The following is a 12517-nucleotide window of genomic DNA, read 5'->3' on the forward strand; positions in this document are numbered from 1 at the left end:
TGGGCTGCTTTATCCAGCTGATCTGAACCAGAGGAGAGGAAACGGACTCTGCACGGGCCATTTCAGACATTTCTGCAGCAACGAGTACGAAACATAACTCTGCTCCAGCCCACACTCTTACAGAAAGACGGTTCCTCAAGGGCCAAGAACATGGTCCTACACAGAACCTACGAACGAACAGAACGAACGAAAACTAAAAAAGATGGAGAACGTGCTATATAGTGCTCTATACAGAACCTTCTAGAAAAGGGTTCTGTATAGCACCAAAACATTTTCTGCTATTGTTACAGTTCTGCAACACGTTCTCCATCAATCTGAAGAACCCTTACAGGATGCAGAACCCTTTAATCTCAGAGCGTTCATGGTGCTATATAGAACCATTTTCTGTACTAAAGAACCCATAAAGAACCTTTTTGCACGTGTTTGAAGTGGGACTGTGCTCAGCGTTTGTAAATTTAATGAAGAATTTAAAAGATTTAAAACAAAGTGGAGAATCTGATCAAGCGGCTGTTGACCTCGGAGTCACATGGAGAGACGTCCGTCTGCCAGAAACCACATTTTTCCGTTTATTGGTATCATCTGCGAGAGCTGTGATATTCCTGCTCCAAATCCCAGCTGCAAACAGATGGTCTGGTCTGCCGTTGCCCATAAGAGATGGACTTCCGAGAACCATTTTGGCCAAATGTAGACGTTATGAGAAACGTTCACCATTCAAGGCAAGAAAAGAATCCAGGTCCGCCGTAAAGCTGGTAATCTAAAGGAGTCTATAGAAGCTACACACTTCAAAAAGATGGTTCCTCAAGGCGTCTGCGTAGAAACATTTCTACATTTACGGCATTTGGCTGACGCTCTTCTCCAGAGCCACTTACAGTTTGATCATTTTACATAGGAAGGCCAAGGTGGTGTTAGGAGTCTTGCCCAAGGACTCTTATTGGTATAGTGTAGGGTGGTTACCCAGGTGGGGATTGAACCCCAGTCTACAGTGTAGAAGGCAGAGGTGTTACCCACTACACCAACCAACCAACCGTTCTATATTGAACTATTTGCATGTTTGAACGGTTCCTCACAAAAAACTGTTCTTACACAGTTACGATGTCAAGCTTGTAACAACGGGAGAACCCTTTCCGGTGCTATACAGAACCATTTTCAAGAAGGTTTTACATAGAACCATACAAATGGTTTTACATAGAACTCCGGGTTCTAATTAGAACCATTTCCTTCACTAAAGAACCGCTGAGGAAAAGTATGCAAAGGCTTTACCACAGAGCGAAGATGCTAACCTCACTGACAAATAAGCCTCACGTTACCATCAAACATGTAATATATGGTCAAACGCATGTGGACACCTGACCATCACACCTATAGGAGTTTGCTGGATGACCTATTTAAAAGCCATGGGCATTAATTTGCAGTTTCCCCCCCTTTTGCGGCTATAACAGCCCCCACGCTTCTCGGAAGCTTCTGTGGGAGTTTGTGTCCATTCAGTCAAAAGAGCATTTCTGGGGTCAAGCCGCTGGACGAGAAGGCCTGGCATAAACTGAACTGAGTTTGTGTGGTCTATCGCTTCATACCTAAGCTGCTGCTGTTTCTAGACGCTTCCCTTTCACAATTATAGCACTTACTGTTGTCTGGGGCAGATCTAGCAGGATTTGTGTTAATAACAGAGCGGCATTTAAAGTGAATGAGCTCGGTCAGTATGACCCATTCTACTCTCAGTGTCTGTGAGGACTGCGAGACTATCTGCTTGATTTTATACACCTGTTAGTCATGGGTGTGGCTGAAACACTTCAACTCAATAATAGGAGATGTCTATATACTTTTGGCCATACAGTGTATCACTGCCTGTCCGAGTAGCCAGAATATAAACATCATACACCAATCGGAGTCGGCCAACAACATAAACGACCAGTGTACCTCTAATATTTAAGCATATGCTTGAGTAGCTGCCTAATACAGACCAACAAGAACACATTTAAAACTAGGAATGGCCAATATCACAATATTTATTATTATTATGATGATGATAGCTTACACACTTCTTTCTGAGTATAGTATGGATAATGTCGCCTACTCCTATTCAAAACTGCACGTACTGCTGACCCTCATTTGGCTCTGCGGTCACGTCACAGAGGCGTGTAATAAGGGAATTGCCCTCCTTTGTTTTTCCGTCGCAGCGCGCTTAGAAGTGGACCCCCGAATCCTGCTGGGTTGAAAGGCTGTTCTGATGTTCCCTGAATTGGAAGGACTGGAGAACAATTATTTACTCAGAGAACCTCACAGTGTTCCTGGACTGAAAAAGATGACCCACAGCTCACCGAGAGGACGGTCTGTGATTACTGCACCGCACTACAGATGACACAATAACACCGTTTACAGGACTGGTTCATCAAATTCACAGAATTTTCCACTGACCCCAGATACAGCCAGTCAGCTGAGGTCAAGCTTCATTAGCTTAACACTGAGAACTGAAGGCAAACATTACTAACAAGACCTCAACAGTCACCCAAACAGCCCAATCCGTTTACATTTAAATCAGATCAGATCAAATTTATTTGTAGCTTTTTTTTTTTACAACGGATGTCGTCACAAAGCAGCTTCACAGAATTCCAGTAAAGAGTTTTAACAGGGATGTAAAGCCCCCCGGTGAGCAAGCCAGGGGGCAACAGTGGCCAGGAGAACCTCCCTCAGAGCTGAGGAAGAACCCTTAGGAGGAACCAGGCTCACCAGGGGGGACCCGTCCTCCTCTGGTCAGACTACCTACATATGATTACGCTACTTAAACATCACCAAAGCTTCTTTCAGACAGCTTAACATCACTAACAAGAACTCCATATTCACCCAAACAGCCCAGGTTCTCTAAATACAGGGTGAGTCAAAAGTCACAGGACACCGTTTTATTTTATTTATTTATTTTTTATGCTGTCACAAGACTCCACGATGCGGTGATGAAGCTGGTGTTTGTTGTGGACTTTCTCAGCATACACAACTTGTTTGAGACGACCCCAAAGATAAAAGGCAATAATAAAATAAAAAATTAAATAAAATAAAACCTGTCCTGTGACTTTGGACTCACCCCGTACATCACCGAAAGCAGCTCAGACCACGCCCAGGTCTTCATTTAGGTCGCGCAGACTTGTCGAACCACAGTGAAAAACACTTTAGGCAACAGGGTCTATTCACAACCCACTTCAGAAGGACAGCTGATCTAGAACCAGCATTTGTGCAGGTGAACCTTCAAGATCAGTCCTTTGCTGTGCGGTACTGAAATGACCGCACATACCGGTGATGTTCTGTTCGTGTTCACGGCTCACCCTGTGTTCACACCCTGTGTTCACACCGGCAGCGACCCAGATCCCTGATGGCTCATCGCCTGTGGGCGTTTCTGAATTTGAACTGACCATTGGTTGCCATGGTTTCACCGATGCCAAGCACAAATCAGATGTTCCCGTTAGAGATAGATAAGGATCCTGGCGCGACCGTTTATGTGCTCGTTTGTATTTAAACCCGGTGTCTGTGCAGTCAGTCAGTGAGGAGAACAGCCTTTGGTCTTCGTGTTTACCGTCTACCGCCTCCATTATTCAGTCTCATAGGAACAATATCTAGGACCCCAAAACGGAGCCCATCATGTCGCAGGTGGCAGAGATAGAGGAGATACAGTGCGTACTACGCTGCTCAGCGCTCCATTCCTATTGGTAAGCGCCACATCGCTTTGCGCCTTATTTGATTGAAGTTAAATTCCACTCAGCTTTGCGTCGCCAACGTTCACGCAACCTCCTGTCCCTCATCCATCACACAGGCCGATTACACATTGCATCAACACGCGTTTTCATTTAATTCATTTACGGCATTCGGATGACGCTCTTCTCCAGAGCCACTTACAATCTGATCATGTTACACAAGGAGGCCAAGGCGGCGTTAGGAGTCTTGCCCAAGGACTCTAATTGGTATAGGGTAAGGTGTTTGCCCAGGTGGGGGATTGAACCCCAGTCTACAGCCACCAACCACCACTTGTACCGCAACAGGGGAGAACTTAAACTGAAGTAAAACAGAAACGGTGTCTCATCTGGTCAAACTGGCACCGCAGTTTAACAAAGAGAGTAAATGAAATACGGCTAAAGATTCATCCAGATCCGATCTGGACACAAACCGTGCCAATGCGTGGTGTGAACAGGCCAGTACGGTGCTCTAAACACATCAACAGCTCTGCGCAATAGTAGAGAAGAGCTGAACGCAGTTTAAGAAGTTTCGGCGAGATGTGTTTTGTGCTATTGGGTAACTACTCAGTTTAAGTGTTCCTTCTCAGCAATGTTAGCTTCGTAGGTCCAGTTCTAAACTAAATAAAGCAAAATCTGCCCTCCAAACATGTCTTGGCTGAACCACTGCATCTGTGGTACATGGAAAAGCTGGTAAATATGATGTTTTTGCCAAACTACTCCTCTGCAGTGAAATAAACTGGCTACATGGACTCTGTATTTGGCCGTTACATGTGCTCAAGGACATACTCCCAAGCCCTTTTGCCGTGACCCACACAGTCTTCCCAGCATGCACTGGGGAGGCACTGTATTTATGGGCAGAGCAAAGCCCCTTAATACCCCCCCTCCCCATCTCTCCCCCTCAGGCAGGTCCAAACGCACTGCTGAAAACATGTTTAAGCGAGAGAGGCCAGATATGAGGCCGCGTTGCAGAAGCTGCTGTATCAGGACTTGGTCGATTGGTCAACAATGCCAGTTTAATTATACGTGCGCACACGTTTGCGCTGATGAGCGCTCGCCACAGCACGATCTCTTGGGGTACATTAAGAACAGCTCTGCTGACGGAGGGGAAGAAAGATCGATGGTGGACAAGCAAATTCCCACTATGCTTCTTCAATCATGAGCCGCACGCTGCCCGGAAGCCAGGCAGACATACTCGAGAATAACGGTCAGTTGTGTGGAGAACAAAGCATGAAATTAGCAGGTATGCAGCTTTCCTGTCACTCAGTCTAATCTGAGTACTTCATGTACTTCAAGATCAATTAATCTGTATGAGAGAAAGAAATTAAAGAGTGACAAACGGAAGGAGAAAGAAAGAGAGCTTAGCAAAGAGAAGCTGAATTACAACGGAGTGCTCTATATTTAGTGTGACGGGGGCCACAGGGCAGCAGAGGTACTTTCTGTCGCACTGTTCTGCTTACAGCACCGGACCCCCTCCCCTCCACTGCTCTCTGCTCGGACCCCCTCTCCTCCAGTGCTCTCTGCTCGGACCCCCTCTCCTCCACTGCTCTCTGCTCGGACCCCCTCCCCTCCACTGCTCGGACCCCCTCCCCTCCACTGCTCTCTGCTCGGACCCCCTCTCCTCCAGTGCTCTCTGCTCGGACCCCCTCTCCTCCACTGCTCTCTGCTCGGACCCCCTCTCCTCCACTGCTCTCTGCTCGGACCCCCTCTCCTCCACTGCTCTCTGCTCGGACCCAAACCCACTTACCATTTCCTGGATACAATGAATTTCTCACAATGCAAGCTCACCCAAGCCTTTAGTGAGGCTTCTCTGTCCTTCAAGCTGAGGCCAGGAAACTTAAAGGGGCACACTGGCCAAAATGCAAAGGGTAGCCATTGCTACACCTGCTGTAAACATGGCTTGCCGCAACCTACAGTGCAGCCACGGCAGTCTCTACACAGTCTGACAGTCTGAAGGCCAGGAAGCTCCCCTTTTGATGATGTAGCTTGAAGGCGGGCAGCATTTTGGGCAAACACCCAGAGCCAACATCGCTGTTTGGGAGGTTTTGCTTATTGGCCTTTCCATCGGTACCTTTCTTTATTGGGGTGGGGGATGAGGGGTGGGCTATTCCCAATGGTTGCATGATGTATTTGCAACTATTAGGGTAAAAAAATCTGATTTGTGCTACGTTCACATTTCCAAGCTGAAGCAGCACAAATCCGATTCTCTGCTCTAATGGGACTCAGATCTGGTGTTTTCAGGGCCGTGTGGACACACATCTGATCTTCTCAAAGCCGACCTGAGCCTCTTTCATATGGGGTCCTAGATTGGACACGTATCCGATTCATGGCCACGGGACCTTAATGTGGCGCTCAGATCGGAATTCATGTGCTTTTTCTCCGTTACCACGGCAACAGCGCCGAACAGCCGTTAAAGCCTGTAAACGGTGGAAAAGCAGCTCGTCTCACCTTTTTCTCCTCTGTCTGGCTCTAATAATGAAGCTGAGAGCTGATCAGAGTTAATGATCTTCTCAGCGAAGCTCGTTCTGCTCGTTAGTTTGTGCTGATGATGCAGTGATTCAGTCACGTGACATCACTGAGTAGGAGGAGCTCATGAGGGTCAGTTCAGGAGCCGGTTCATCACATTAATGACAGATTAGAGTCACTGACCTAAACGAGTGAGAACCATCGAGTCAGAGAGACGGGATCTGAGCAAAAAATCAGATTTGAGCAGCGAGGCTTGTAGTGTGAACGCAGCCAATGTATCCAAACCCGGTCTTTTTCTTTATCTGACACAGATGTGTTTCGGTGTTATTTGTAAAAAGCACAAAACACATTGAATCGGGCATTTTCTGCTCCGATTTGGGACACTTTCACGCGTGGTGCTGAAATCTGACCCATATCCGATACTCATCAACGTGATTCAGTCTGAAGGGCAGATCGGAATTCATGCGATCCAACTCGATATCAGTCATAATTTCACGCTGCTGAGAACGTTTGGGCTGACGTTTCTGTCCAAACATAATTATAACACACTTATCCTAACCGCTCTGTGTTCAAAGAGATTTCAACGAAAATGACCGAATGCGGATGTGGGAGAACGAAGAAACCAAGGACACAAACCACAGAAGCGGGCGTGGCCGGATAACCTTCTCTTTTTCACGCGACATCGAGCGCATCCTGGGTAACGAGCCCAGCTGTCGGCCATCTGAGCTACTTACGAGGTCCTGTGATGTAGGGCTGAACGATTTGGGGAAAATATCTAATTGCGATTTTTCCCACCGATGATCAGATATTTTAAGTTGCGATTACTTTCTATAAATTAAGGTTTAGGCCTGTCGTTTGGCCAAGAGGACCTGGCTTGAGCCTTGACCCCTCAATTTACTGTGCCAGACTGCCAGTAAGTTATGGTTGTGATGTCACAACAGATGGAGGTTAGGCTGGATCTTACTGGTCTAACTCAGGCAGTTCATGAACTGCGTGGTAAACTTCAAATGAAAAAGTAGGCTCCAATTTAAAAATGAGTTTCTGAAAACTGCTCTGTTAAATTATATTGACCTCAATATAAAACTGATTACCTGTGGAGGAGCGCGCCACACCAATCACTGCTCTTTAGTGCACGCGGGTCGGTTTAGGAGCCGATCTGCTCAGAATAACGTCTCGCGTTCATTTTCTGAGCAAACTAACAAAGAATATCAGATCTGGACCACTGAGTCAACGGCCATAGTGAGAGGACAATGACGGATGAAAACAGAAAAAGGATGCGGAGGCTGACGGATGACAACTTGTGCTAAAACTACACTGCATAAATACATGAAATGCAACTTTTAGGCCCCTTTTACGGTTTTCAACACCACTCACATTCATCGCAAACCTTTCAGCCTAAAGTAACACATCAGGTTGCCAATCATCAGCATCAACTCCGCAGCAGTGATGAGTGTCGCTTTGTCGCTAATTGGAGGGAATTTACATCCATACAGGTTTCACAGTCCTTCTTACACACAAAGTTTCCATGGAATGTAATTAGACGCGTGAAAACGATCTTAAATACTGCTGGTGCTTCCTCACGAGTCCTTTGTGATCATCACCGCTTTCTCAGGGGAAGCTCGGTCAGGCCTGCAATGCAGCCATCTTCAGTTCCATGGGCTTTTACTTTCAGTCTGGTCTCTGAAAAGTCTGTGAAAAGTCCGATCAGTAGGGCTCCACTCAGGCGACGGTGAACAACTCCACAGCTGCTTCAGTAAAAGCCGAGTTCTAGAGCTGCTCCGAGGCTTTCCGGCGGATCGGAGCAGTTAAAACGCTCCCCAATTCAGAATTCATCCTGCTGTGGCCGCCAATCAATAAAGACTAGTCCACAGCCGTGCAGGTCCACCTTCAACCTGGACGTTCTGATCTCGATGGCTACCAATCATTTCCCTCTTTTGACGCACCACCCAAGGTCATGCTGGTGCATTCATCTCTTCATGGTCATCCTTAAAACGCCCAGCCTGGCCATCTACTACTATGGTCTTCACTGCTCGGCAGGGTTCTCATCATTTTTAAATTCCACCAACAAATAATTATATTAAAAAAACTATCCTTAATTTTATAAATGATACAAATACATATAAAGTACGTTTCCTAATACATTTCATAATTTACTGCATAATTCACTGTTTGAGATGTAAACAAGTCATTTCAAGTCACTCCTTCACAGCGGTGGTGATGGGAACCCGGCGTCGCCATGACTACAACACAGATATAGACACTTTATTTACCGTCCAGAACCACCAGAGAACCCACACGAGTCTTCTGGGCTTATATGGAATGTTGATGATGGAAAATAGCAGAAAATCAGGAATAAGAAGCTTTAGATTAGGAAACTGCACAAGATTTATATCTCAAACCATCGTAACACAAACCCATTCACTGCCCTGGACGTCTGGTTCCCATCACCACCACTGTGAATAATCCTGACTCAGTAACTCGAGTCCTTTTTTTCACAATTTGTCAATTTAATCAAACTGAAATTGTGAAAAATTGTTGGAATTCCCCTTTGATAAAAAGGCTCAGGCCCATTCCGTCCCAGAATAAGTATAAATACCTGCTTAAAATAAAAAAACAATACAAATATCAAGGCCGTTTCCACGTCTGAGTCTCTGGACTTAAGCGGCAGTGACTGTAAAAACAGGTTCCTTCCCGCGGGTGGGCTCGTTCCTGAAAATAGCCATCATCTGCCCCTCTTAAACCCCGCAGAATGCGTTTTTGTCTGGGACGGGGGGCTCTCAGAGACCATACAGAAACAAAGCTCTGTCTCAGCCGAGCATGGAGCCTTCATGAGCCTGACAGATTAAACGACTGTCCTCAGTGACGGGGCAGGAAAAGAATGGCAATGGCTTTCAGCGATGGGAAGAGGAGGCCGTCCAAAAGAGCCTTGGCTTTTAATTGGATCTGAGTGGTGAAAAGGAAATTAAAAGGTTTATATTTATGAAAGAGGACACGTGCTGCTAGATTACAATGGAAGGAGGAGCATCAACGTTTATCCATCCCTTAAAAATCATGACAATACAAAACTGACTTCACCCTGGCGTCGCAACACATGCCAGCAAAAACTGCAGACGTCGTTAAAAGGACAGTCCAGCTGAAAACTACAGTTTAACGTGCTGTTTATCATGTTTACATGCAAAAACTTTTGCCTGACTGAGTCTGACTGAATACATTCTCATTATAGATTAACACTGAGGTGTTTATACGCTCGCACTACTCAACACTCACAAGTAATCCGATCTAACGTTACCACGAGTCCAGTCAGAGTGAGATGAGCAGCAGTGAGCAGTGATTGTGTGTTTAACTGCTTTAAAATGACGTCAGACTCAGGAAAACGTCCTTCACACGTCCTTATTAAAGAAGGCCGAGAGGAAGACGTCGTGCTCTGAGACGCATAAGCTGGACGTCCGTCCCACCGCCGTCTTTTAAAGATCAGAGCATGAACTTCGTCTCCTCTGCAGACCAGTTTCTGCTCCGCCGTGTTGAACGGTATAAACTCTCACTGTGACGCGACGCACAAGCAGAACGGACTGAAACTTTCCGATAGGGAATGTAATCGGATACAGACGTTTACACGGATATTATTCTTCTATTTAACGGATTATTTACAGGGTTAGCCACCTCGATCAGTTGGATAGGAATGGTATTCCGACTGGTCTCGATCGAACTAGACTATTCCGATTCCGTTAATATTCCGACTATTAGTCGGAATATTAACAGGCTGTTATTAGGCTGCATGTAAGAATGGCTAGTGTCCTTTAACTACAATACCCATCATGCATTAGCCAAATACATCAGACAGCCACTGAGCATCCCTGTGGTGTCAACCAGTCCTTACTCCACAAAGCAGACAGTTTAGCTCTTTAGCCAGAGGAAAAAGCCAGAGAGGTAAAGTACCTACACTTAAAAGAATAAAAAGAAGGTTCTACGCTGAACACTCAAAGAACCAGCTGCATGCTTAAATGCTTCTTTACATGGTGAAATGGTTCTTCAGCTTGATAGAGAATGTGCTGTACATAGAACCAAATAGGGTTCTTCTATTGTTTAAAAGCATGACATTGTAACATAAAACCTCTACTACTTTGCTACTATCTAGAACCCCTTTCAAAAAGATTCTAGACAGAACCACATACACCACATCCATCAATCTGAAGAGTCGATTCACCAAACAAAACCATTTCAGCACATTCATGGTTCTATGACACATTATCTTTACTAAGGAACCCTAGAAGAACCATCTTTGTCTCAACAGTGAATGTTTACGTCGTGTCATGATGTAAATAACTCAAGATCTCAAGAAAACAACAACCGCTGTGCCATGATGCTGACAGAAATATCACAAGATGTAGAGAAAAAAAAGGAAATCTCATTCAAAAACTCGTTATCCTGGGAAAACAGAGCGAACAGATAAACGTGCGCTGCAGTAAGACATTTCGCTTCCTGGCAGTGATGTGAGCTCCCGACCTTCCTTCTGCATTTCCCAGCTAAACTCCCAAATATCCACCCCAAAGCAGCTGGAGCTTTTCCCAAAGGTCCTCATACCTTCACGATACGTCATCGGAAGGGATGGGTTCCTTCTTCAAACCTCAAACTCCCGCGCTACAGAGACATACACTACGGATACAGAGCGCGGCTTCCGTCCTTTTTTATTATTTTCGTCTTCCTCAGAGAAAACGCTCCTCCACAAGCACCACCTTTATAGGGGAGTTCCACCAATTTCTCTCATTTTCTGTGTAATCCAGTGTTTAAGCCGTAGAGTCATTCCGAGCTGTTCGGTGTGAAACGGTCCAGACGTCTTTACAGTGGTGGTGACGGGAACCAGGCGTCGCCATGACTACAACACAGATATAGACACTTTATTCACCATCCAGAACCACCAGAGAACCTACACGAGTCTTCTGAGCTTATATGGGATGTTGATGATGGAAAATAGTGGAAAAGGTTTTCTTCAGGGACTATTTCGCCTTAGAACACCCTTCTTGTATCCCTCCACCACGAACTGATTACACAGCACGTATTCAAACACAGTCTAAGCCGAGAGGTGATCACAAAGGCAGCGCGCTCTGTGAGGGGGCTTTCAGAGGCGGACGTCTGGTTCCCATCACCACCACTGTGAACAGCTCCGACCTTACGAGTCTGAGCCTTTCACTCCAAACCAGCCCGGCCTAGCCATGAAATTATGCAGAAATTGGTGGAGTTCCCCTTTGAACAGGTGGCGTCCACCGGTGAAACATGATGCAACTCCATCTGCACAGCGCCGCTCGCTCTGTATATGAGCTCATCAATCTCTCCTAATGCAGAGACAGTATAAGGGGCTTTGCCTAGATCAGTGGTCTCCAGTCCTGGTGCTGGTGGGCTGCCTTCCTGCAGAGTTTGGTTCCAGCCTGGTGTCTAATAAGCTGCCCCACCCCAGTACAGCTGATCCAGCCAATCAGGGACTGGGGAAGAGGTGGATCAGCTGGAGCAGGTGAGGCAAGCTGTGGTTGGACTGAGGCTCTGGATCTCCAGGACCAGGGCTGGAGAGTCTCAAGTACACTGCGGCACTAATCTGGCCCGGTTCCCAGTCCGGGCCGGGCCGGGCCGGGCCGGGGACACAGATCCGCGGTGAAAACACTCAGACACTCGCTCGGTGAGTTCTCTCTCGCGGGGGAGACGCATGTCAGCGTGTCTGATTACATAACAGGCTTCGCAGGGACACTCCACCCGAAACAGAGCCGGCCAGCGCCGCTCACATCAACTGAACGAGCTCACCTGCTCGCTTAACTTCCATTTCACTGCATTTTCGGGTGACTTCTCCTTTATGGTGCGCAGTCCAGCCCACAGCGCCCGCGGAGGACCGAGGCCTCCCCCCTAAACCTTTCCCGAGGCCACTGTCTCAGAGAAGCGCCGGTTTAGCTAAGCGTGCTAACGGCGCTCACGTTAAAGGGCAACTCCACCGATTTTCTAACATTTGTGACAGCGGCCCGGTCCGGCGAGGCTCGGGCGTCTTTACAGCGGCGGCGATGGGAACCGGGGGTCGCCGTGACCCCAGCAGACATGCTGTAGATTATTTACTGTTCAAAGTTTCCCACACAGCGCTTCTGTGGGACGCCGATGACGTCACAACAGTGGAAATAACAGGTTTCTGCTGATGGGTCTTTAAAGCGCCCTGTAGCCCCAAACTTTCATTCTCCCATGAAGGGGCTTTCGGGGGCGGACGTGTGGTTCCCATCACCCCCGCTGCGCACAGCTCTGACACGCCACTCTGGGTGGCTCTGTTTGCGCAGCAGCGAGTGAGCGGTGTGGAAATGGCCCTGCAG

At 47.0% G+C, this 12517-nt stretch overlaps 1 protein-coding gene across 2 annotated transcripts in view; it reads right to left on the reverse strand.

The window, feature by feature from the left end:
- LOC108414519 (spectrin beta chain, non-erythrocytic 1-like) overlaps window positions 1–12517 on the reverse strand; it is a 147861-nt gene that overhangs the window by 134796 nt on the left and 548 nt on the right. The window contains exon 1 of one of the 2 annotated variants that reach the window (XM_037532861.1): window positions 10761–10784. The exons of the other annotated variant lie outside the window; for it this stretch is intronic. The gene's annotated coding sequence lies outside the window, so the exon portion shown is untranslated. Of the gene's footprint in view, window positions 1–10760; window positions 10785–12517 lie in introns of those variants that run through there. 2 annotated transcript variants of the gene reach the window in all.

The sequence above is a fragment of the Pygocentrus nattereri genome, chromosome 22, assembly GCF_015220715.1.
Source record: "Pygocentrus nattereri isolate fPygNat1 chromosome 22, fPygNat1.pri, whole genome shotgun sequence".
NCBI classification, from domain to species: Eukaryota; Metazoa; Chordata; class Actinopteri; order Characiformes; family Serrasalmidae; genus Pygocentrus; species Pygocentrus nattereri.